The sequence below is a fragment of the Macaca nemestrina genome, unplaced genomic scaffold (assembly GCF_043159975.1).
Source record: "Macaca nemestrina isolate mMacNem1 unplaced genomic scaffold, mMacNem.hap1 Scaffold_66, whole genome shotgun sequence".
Classification (NCBI taxonomy): Eukaryota; Metazoa; Chordata; class Mammalia; order Primates; family Cercopithecidae; genus Macaca; species Macaca nemestrina.
The window spans coordinates 90,430-99,806 of record NW_027257824.1 but is presented as its reverse complement, the minus strand read 5'-3'; the positions used below and the strand labels follow the sequence as shown (position 1 = coordinate 99,806).

General features: G+C 47.8%; 1 long non-coding RNA gene across 2 annotated transcripts in view; it reads right to left on the bottom strand.

Annotated features, from left to right (window-relative positions):
* Positions 1-835: 835 nt before the first annotated feature.
* LOC139361591 (uncharacterized) overlaps positions 836-9,377 on the bottom strand; it is an 81,787-nt gene continuing 73,245 nt past the window's right edge. For both annotated transcript variants that reach the window (XR_011619141.1, XR_011619140.1), the window contains exons 2-3: positions 4,437-4,554; positions 836-3,710 (exon numbers count right to left, since the gene is read on the bottom strand). This is a non-coding gene — a long non-coding RNA (uncharacterized lncRNA). The remainder of the gene's footprint in view (positions 3,711-4,436; positions 4,555-9,377) is intronic.

Here is a 9,377-nt window from a genome sequence, read left to right as displayed (position 1 = left end):
TGCAGGGCAATGGACCACGCACACCTGCAGACCCACGGAAAGCGGGGTGACACGGCCGATTCTTGTAGCGAGCAGGCCAGGGTGCACTCAAAGTGCATCTCTTTCCAGAGGGCCACCACGCAAAGTTACACATTTATTCCACGAGTTAATGGCACTGCACCAAACATTTCTGTAAGATTATCTTAGCAAGCTTTTCCTTCTGCCTAAAATGTCCTGACACAAACTGAAAAAGCTCATGCCCCCTTGGAATGCGCCCCACTCCTAGAGACCCGGACCCAAGGGAAATCTGACCTGAAAATGGGCAAACCCTCACTTTGCAGAGGGACAGGGACTCGGGGCCACAACTTGACCTCAGAGCAACACAAGTGCAGAGACAGCACCCCAGGACACCCTCTCCACCGAAATTCAAGGAGGAAAACCAACGCCCCGCCCCCTTGCGGAAACCCCCGGCTGCTGGAGCAGACGCCTGCCGGCGTGTGCAGCCTCTCCCGTCCCACGTTCCGGGCTCAGCACCTGTGCCTCAGCCCTGGCACTGCTCGCCACACCCACAGGTGTGCCAGGAGGGGCAGGTCCTAAGGTCTCCACTGCACCAAAGCCTGCAAGGCAAAGGGGCAGCTCCCTCCAGCAGGAGTCCAGAAGCACACACTGCACCAGCGTCAAGGCGTGAGAATTCTCCCCTCGGTCTCCGAATCTCCAGTCTGTTGCCCGCCACGGTCTTCTGCCAACGACGAGGCCCAAGCTGGGCGGCACATTTGGTTCTCACCATTTCCCTTGTCAAATCAATACTGCAAACATATCCAATTCATCCTGTCACTGAAAATGAAATAATCCGCCATCTCCATCACAGATGATGCAATCAGGTTTTCATTACCGGGTTTTTGTTTTGTTTAGTTTTTTGTTTTTTTTCTATTTTGAGATGGAGTTTCTGCTCTGTCGCCCAGGGTGGAGTGCAGTGGTGCGATCTTGGCTCCCTGCAACCTCTGCCTCCCGGGTACAAGTGATTCTCCTGCCTCAGCCTCCCAAGTAGCTGGGATTACAGGTGCCTGCCACCATGCCCGGCTAATTTTCATATTTTCAGTACAGACGGGGTTTCACCATGTTCACCAGTCTGGTCTCGAACTCCTAACCTCAGGGGATCCACCTGCCTCCTTCTCTCAAAGTGCTGGAATTACAGGCATAAGCCACCACTCCCGACCATTACTGGTGTAATTTCTAAGCCACTCTCTCACACCCACTCCCTTTTTTTTTTTTTTTTTTTAAGAACCAGCTTTATGCCTATATTTTTTTCAAGAGAACCAGTTACCCCATTTCAAGTACAAATAAGACATGGTGTTTAAAAACCAAAAATGCCCATTTGCACAGAAGTCTCCAAATACCCAGTCGATTTAAGCCTTGAGAATAACATCAAGCTGTTGGCTGAATACAACTTCCCTTTCCATCTGTCTGCCTGTGAGTTAGACACAAGGACGAAGCCACGAGCTAGGGACATAAAGGCAGGAACCAAGGTAGCGGAGACTCCAAATAAAAGCTGGAAGACCAACACAAATGCACCACACCCTGCACACCCTCCTCTCCTTCCTTTTCAGAATTTCCAGAGGATGAAACAGGGACCTTTCTCAGACGTCCCACGATGCAGGCGGCCAGAGGGGAAGGCGGCGGCAGCCTGAATGAGGCGACCGGGAAATCACATTCCACAAACAGAAATTCTCCATGTGCTTTACATCCTCTGTCTCTGAAGAACTATGCCAGGCTAACAGTCGCTAGAAAACCGCATTCAAGTGTCATTTCCCATTTCAAGCAAAGAAAACAGTGACGGGGCATGAGGGAAAAACATAGCCATGTGTTCTGGGCTATTAAATAAGGTTTTTTCTGTTATAAACGTATAATTTTACATTCTCAGATTTCTGTATAATTGATATGCTTCCTAATTAGCAGACATAGTAATAAAAAGTGAATTCCAAGTGTAAGATCGGAGGAACCGGTCACATGGCTTCAGGTTCTGCTACTGTGTTTCAACTTAAGAAAATGGTTCTGTGTGTTGGTAACAAGGCCTGAGAGTCTGTGTGAGAGTCAGTGTGGCTGTAATCAGGGTTCGTGTTGGTTCCCTAGCAGAGGATGTTACACTGTTACATTATCTTCTACAAAAAATCCTGAAAAAAATGAAGGCTGAATAGACATACACACCCTCCCAAAATAATCCAAATGTCCACCGATATGAAAAACAGATGAATTACGGCTTCCATCGTGGAATATTCTTCAGCAGTGAAAACAAACTATAGCCACAGGTGCCAACTAGGATAAAGAAAACCTTTTAAACACGCTTAAAGTGAACTGACTAGGCAGAATTCCTTGATTACAGGCATCTGCTCCAAAAGGGTACTGTTATTAATCCTGTGATGTAGAATGATAGTTAGCAACCCTGTTTCGGGGCACATCTAGAAAAAAGCAAAATAATGACTACACAATTTTAAATTCTTTGTAAATTATAACTATTACTATGAAAATTCTAAAAATGTGAAAATCTTCCCAACTGTTATTGGACACGCTTCAAAATAAATACCCTGGCATTGCTTGCCACACCCACAGTTGTGCCAAAATAAATGAAAATATAGCCCAAGGTAGTAGAATTGAAACCTGAAGATGTACGAGCCGTCCCTGTCTCGCTATCTATACATCGGGTAGAAATTTAAGAGCAGGTAGTGACACTGCAATGCAAGGCTCAAACCAACTGGGTATTTGGAAACTTCTATGCAAAGTGGCATTTTCGGTTTTTAAACACGGTGTTATTTGTACTTCAAACAGGTAACTTTTTGATTCCCTTGGAAAAAATATACCCATAAACCTGGTCTAAAAAAAAAAAAATACGGGAGTGGGTATGAGAGAGAGTAGCTTAGAAATTTTAAAAGTATCAGCAGGGAGCAGTGGCTCATGCCTGTCATCCCAGCACTTTGAGAGGCAGGCCCAAGGGGCCTTTGAGGACACCGGTCTCCTCTGCTGCCTGCCTGCTGGACTGACCCCCCAGGACATTCACTGGGTTTCCACCCCTGTCTCATTCAACATCCCAAGGGTGGTCTTCATTCTCGTCTGGGGCTTAGCTCTGCCCCAATTTCCTAAATCTCTGCCCTCAGAGCCTGAAAACACCCACGCCCAGGGTCACCCTAAGTCCACGTTTACCCCAGAGAGTCCCCATTTTATGTTTTCCAGGCATCGCCTTAGTGATAATTTATCCTGTAAATTCCAACTGCCTTCACACCTCACCCCTGCTGTCTCCCAGCAGAACCCACTCAGATGCACATGCCCCAGACCCACACCCAGGTCTGTACATGCTGCCCTGCTCTACCCATGTGGGGACCACCTCTCTTTCTTGAGGAATCAGCTGGCGATCATCTCCTTGTGGAGGGCTGCCCTGACTTCCAACTCTCTCCAGCAAAGGCAGAAGCCGTCCTCGGTAACTTCCTCAAAACTCAGGCCAAGTATGAAGATGGCGCAGACGCTAGCTGTGCCTGGGATGCCAAGGGCAGGGTCCACAGATGCTCTGCACATGGCCCGGGGCACCGCCTGAACACAGCAAGTGCTGAAGAAATAAAACTGACATGCGATGACCTCTGATAGGGCCTCCTTCACCATCCACATCTGTCTCCCCTCTGGACAGTAAAATCCACAAGACACGGAGGGCTTGTCTCACTCATCTTCAAACTCCCAGGGTCACCCTGGCAGGTAAAGGGGACTCAAATGTCTTCTGAAGGAAGCAGCTGGTTAGCTGCCAAGTTGAAGGGCCTCTGAAATTCAGAGCTCTGCAAAGGAGTCCAGCACACTTTATTATGAATGACTCCAACCACGGCAGAAGTGGCCGTGGAACCAGTGCTAACCAATTCAGGGTTTGTTCACTGTTTCTCAGTTCATTATCACAACGCATTCTCACAGAGCAGCTGCGCACAGATCCTCAGACATCTACACAGAGTGGGACGATGGCGCCAAGTCACGTCAACGTCCTGTTGCAGACTGGGAGACAGCAGTCAGACACGGACCCAGGCAGAGCACAGACCTCGCGTTAAATCGGCTCCGTGTAAACAGCACTCCCTGCCAGGCCCTTTCCTATCTGCACAGCTTCTACAAATTCAACTCTCGCACCTGACACCTAAGAATACTGCACACCCCCATGTGAATCCCCTACTCACCTCCCAAAATGACCCGCCATGGCCGAGTACAAAAAATTTCAACATAAGGGAACTGGAGGGCATGTGGGGCTTTCTCGAGTCCCTGCTGCCTCCTGATGGGAGGGCCCAATGCTTCACACCCCTAGTGAAGGGCGGGTCTCTTTGGCCCCCCGGCTTTGACCTGGAGCTTAAATCAGCATTAACTAATTTCACTTTCCAGGACCGACTTCAAAGGCCTGTAAAGCCAGAGAAGGGAGAGGAGATGGAATACGCCCTCACCTCAGATCTGCTGCAAGCACACACTTCTCAGATGCGTCCCAAGGTGCACAGCGTGTCCGATGCCTGTTTCACATCCACCGACCTGCAGGTCTTCTATGTGGCATCAGCCTCCTGGGCACTGGGAACAAGAGGTATAATGGCAAGTCCCTTCTGCAGCAAAGCTGAGGCAAAGGGACCCAACACATTGGAACTGACCTTTTTCTGACAGTATCAAAACAGAAGGAAAATACTGTACAGTCAACTCCCCCTCACGCAGGTTTGTTTACCTGTGACTCAGAGGCCATGACAGAGAACTTCAGGTTCTTACCGATTCCTATTTTCCCCATCCAGGAAGCCTTTGTTTTTAATATCGTACGAACTTGCCATTTTGTAGGCCAAAAACAGCAAATATTGGCAGTTTCCTACAGTTCAACTGAATAAAATATGATCATGGCCTTTTGTGAAACCATGAAGAAAAGGTGGATATCTCAATATGTGTTTCCAGACTGGCTTTGTTCCTGAAGCGGTAACTCTGTTCACTCAGGATATTAGACACTGAAGAATAAACATCAATATCCCACCAAGAAAACCAAAGGAATGAAATAATTTTGCATCCACCTTGGAACCTTTTTAGGACAAGGCAGGACACAAACTTCTAAAAAGCTGCAATTGTCCCTCTGTATACACAGGGACATGGATTCCAGAACATGCCCCGAGTTTACCCAAATCTACGTATCCACAGGACCCCACGGCCACCCTATGGAACCACATGTAGGAAACGTCGGCCCTCCACAAAGCCAGGTTTTTTCAATAAGGGTTTGGTTGGAAAAAAAATTAACATAAGTGATCCTTCGAAGCTCAAAACCCATGTTGTTCAGGGTCAGCTGCATTTATTACTTGTGTCATATCTGAGGCCTGAAAGCCATCATTCTCGATACCTTAATGTGATGGTTAACAAACTAACTGTTCCGATTAGAAAGAGGAAAAAGCTTATTTTTAAGCTGACAATGAGAGTGGATGCGGCTACGGTGAACGGAGAACAGACCTAAGCCAACACCAAGGCTGGGGTGACTGCCTGTGCTCAGACCCACCAGGGCCTGTTCTTCCATCTCCCTCTGCTGAAAGGGATAACCTCCTTCTCCCCCACGACTAAAGGGCCTTTTTAAAATATTCACATGAGAAGTGCTATGAAAAGCTGAAAGGTCACAGATAACATTTTTAAAAATAAATATTAACGTAAGCATTTAATTTTCGTATAAGGAGTAAGGAAAGGATCCAGTTTCAGCTTTCTACTTATGGCTAGCCAATTTTCCCAGCACCATTTATTAAATAGGGAATCCTTTCCCCATTTCTTGTTTCTCTCAGGTTTGTCAAAGATCAGATGGCTGTAGATGTGTGGTATTATTTCTGAGGACTCTGTTCTGTTCCATTGGTCTATATCTCTGTTTTGGTACCAGTACCCTGGTGTTTTGGTTACTGTAGCCTTGTAGTATAGTTTGAAGTCAGATAGCGTGATGCCTCCAGCTTTGTTCTTTTGACTTAGGATTGTCTTGGAGATGCGGGCTCTTTTTTGGTTCCATATGAACTTTAAAGCAGTTTTTTCATACGAAAATTAATTCAAGATGGATTAGAGACTTAAATGTTAGACCTAATACCATAAAAATCCTAGAGGAAAACCTAGGTAGTACCATTCAGGACATAGGCATGGGCAAAGATTTCATGTCTAAAACACCAAAAGCAACAGCAGCAAAAGCCAAAATTGACAAATGGGATCTCATTAAACTAAAGAGCTTCTGCACAGCAAAAGAAACTACCATCAGAGTGAACAGGCAACCTACAGAGTGGGAGAAAATTTTTGCAATCTACTCATCTGACAAAGGGCTAATATACAGAACTTACAAAGAACTCAAACAAATTTACAAGAAAAAAACAAACAACCCCATCAAAAAGTGGGCAAAGGATATGAACAGACATTTCTCAAAAGAAGACATTCATACAGCCAACAGACACATGAAAAAATGCTCATCATCACTGGCCATCAGAGAAATGCAAATCAAAACCACAATGAGATACCATCTCACACCAGTTAGAATGGCGATCATTAAAAAGTCAGGAAACAACAGGTGCTGGAGAGGATGTGGAGAAATAGGAACACTTTTACACTGTTGGTGGGATTGTAAACTAGTTCAACCATTATGGAAAACAGTATGGCGATTCCTCAAGGATCTAGAACTAGATGTACCATATGACCCAGCCATCCCATTACTGGGTATATACCCAAAGGATTATAAATTATGCTGCTATAAAGACACATGCACACGTATGTTTATTGCGGCACTATTCACAATAGCAAAGACTTGGAATCAACCCAAATGTCCATCAGTGACAGACTGGATTAAGAAAATGTGGTACATATACACCATGGAATACTATGCAGCCATCAAAAAGGATGAGTTTGTGTCCTTTGTGGGGACATGGATGCAGCTTGAAACCATCCTTCTTAGCAAACTATCACAAGAAGAGAAAACCAAACACCGCATGTTCTCACTCATAGGTGGGAACTGAACAATGAGATCACTTGGACTCGGGAAGGGGAACATCACACACCGGGGCCTATCATGGGGAGGGGGGAGGGGGGAGGGATTGCATTGGGAGTTATACCTGATGTAAATGACGAGTTGATGGGTGCTGACGAGTTGATGGGTGCAGCACACCAACAAGGCACAAGTATACATATGTAACAAACCTGCACGTTATGCACATGTACCCTAGAACTTAAAGTATAATAATAATAAATTTAAAAAAAAAAAACACGTAAGCATTTAACAAGCCCATTACGATTTAAAGGAAAAAAAAAAAACGGTATTAAGTTCCTGGGTGCAGGGGCTCATGGCCGTAATCCCAGCACTTTGGGTGGCCGAGGTGGGTGCATCACCTGAGGTCAAGAGTTTAAGACCAGCCTGGCCAACATGGTGAAACCCCTTCTCTAACGAAAATACGAAAATTAGCCAGGCATGGTGGCGGAAGCCTGTAGCCCCAGTTACTTGGGAGGCTGAGGGAGGAGAATCACTTGAACCCGGGAGGGAGAGTTTGCAATGAGCCAAGATCATGCCATTGCACGTCAGCCTGGGCGTTGAGTGTGAAACTCCATCCCAAAAAGAAAAAAAAATATAAAGTTTTCCTTCCAATGAACCTATCATTCAGCCACCGAGGTATCCTATAGCTACTTATTCAGCCATGAGATACACCACAGGCGATATAGGCGAACAGGACACAGTTCTTCCCTGAAAGAAGGCTGCACCCTCAACAGAAGGGAGGCACATACTCCGAATGGAATCGGCATAGGGAACAGATGCTGCTGCAGGTGAAACTGGCTGCACAGAGCACCCACTCAAGTGTCTGAGAAACAAGGAGCCGTTGGTGCCATCACCTTCCATACTTGAGCTGGGGCAGTGGGGAGCCTGTCATCACCAAGGACAAAAAGCCCCAGAACCACACAACGAGCTTACAAACTCACCGAGGCGATGACTGAGCAATGTGTGTGGAGTGATGCGAACACGCAGATGTCAGGGCCACGCGCGGCGTTGGTTTTGTGCATCAACCTGAGCGTGCCCGGGGTGCCCAGATGGCTGGTTCTGCATTATTTCTGTGTGAGATGCATGTTTGCCTCTGGACTGAGTGGAGACCCATCCTCGCCAGTGTGGGGGGCACCACCCTATCCACCCAGGGCCCGAGTAAAACAGCAAGGCGGGGAAAACTGGGTTCACTCCACCTGTCTGGCTGATGGGCCAGTGACATCCGTCTTCTGCAGCCCGTGCTTCTGGGTCTCAGCTCCTCAGACCCCGGTGGGATCTGCACCCTCCGCTTCTCAAGTCTTCAAGCCACACCCTCCCAGGACTCTAGCTTGCAGCCTGTGGGTCCTGGGACTTCTTGGACTCTGTAGCCCCTGCAGCAAGCCTCGCCCTGGAGACACACGCACACCCGGCTGGCTGTCTCTCTGGAAGCCCTGACTAAAAGCCGCCCCTAAAAGTGGTCTTCAGAATTTTTTTCTAGCCCTAAGATCCCAGCGCCCCTCCTACAATTCTAGGCGGAAAGGTGAATGGAGACCAATGGACAGAGGTGTGTGCGAGGACACGCCAGGCAGCAGCACTGGGCAGGAGGGCACTAACGCTCACTAAGCAAAGAATCAATGTTGCTTGCCACAAAAATGAGAGCAGTAAAGATTTCTTCAAACAGAAATGAGTTTGTATCATGATTTGCTCTTAATACGTAAGAAAGCATAAAAGTAGGCCTATTAACAATTACATAAGTCTTTAGAGGCCCTTGAACTACTTCTGCCCCGAGTCCTTCCCTTGCTATTGATGGAAATATGGGAGAAACCAGGAGGTCTGAGCGTGGACCTGGCCGGGCTCCCAGGGGCCGAGGAAAGCACCCATCTGTCCAGTCTTCCCTCCACCCCGCGGGGTTCCCTCTTACCCAGACTCTTGGGCTGACGCGGCTCATGCACTCAACAGCGCCATCATTAAACGTTTAGCTTCGCATCACGAGGGCCTCCTCTGGCCTCTTCTGACCACTCCTGAACCTCCAGTCAGCATTAGTCTGCAGGACACGCGTGGACAAAGTTGATGGATCACGGCCTCCAACGAGGAAGGTGCCAGGCAAGGAGTCGGAGAGCCGGGGATGGAGCAGCCCTCACCCAGGGAGGCGAAGGCCAACAGCGGCCACCACCGAGGACCTCCCTTCCCACCCTGAGGGCAGCTCACCCAGGGAAGCGAAGGCTGACGCCGGCCACCACTGAGGGCCTCGAGGGCTCTCCCCACCCCGAATGCGGCTGCGATCACATTTTCCCATCGCACCAAGAGACCCCTGTATTGAGCACAAACCTTTCCAACCTTCGAATCAATAAGGAATCACAACACAGACATTCCCTCAATCCAAATGGCCAGCCCACAAAACAGACAT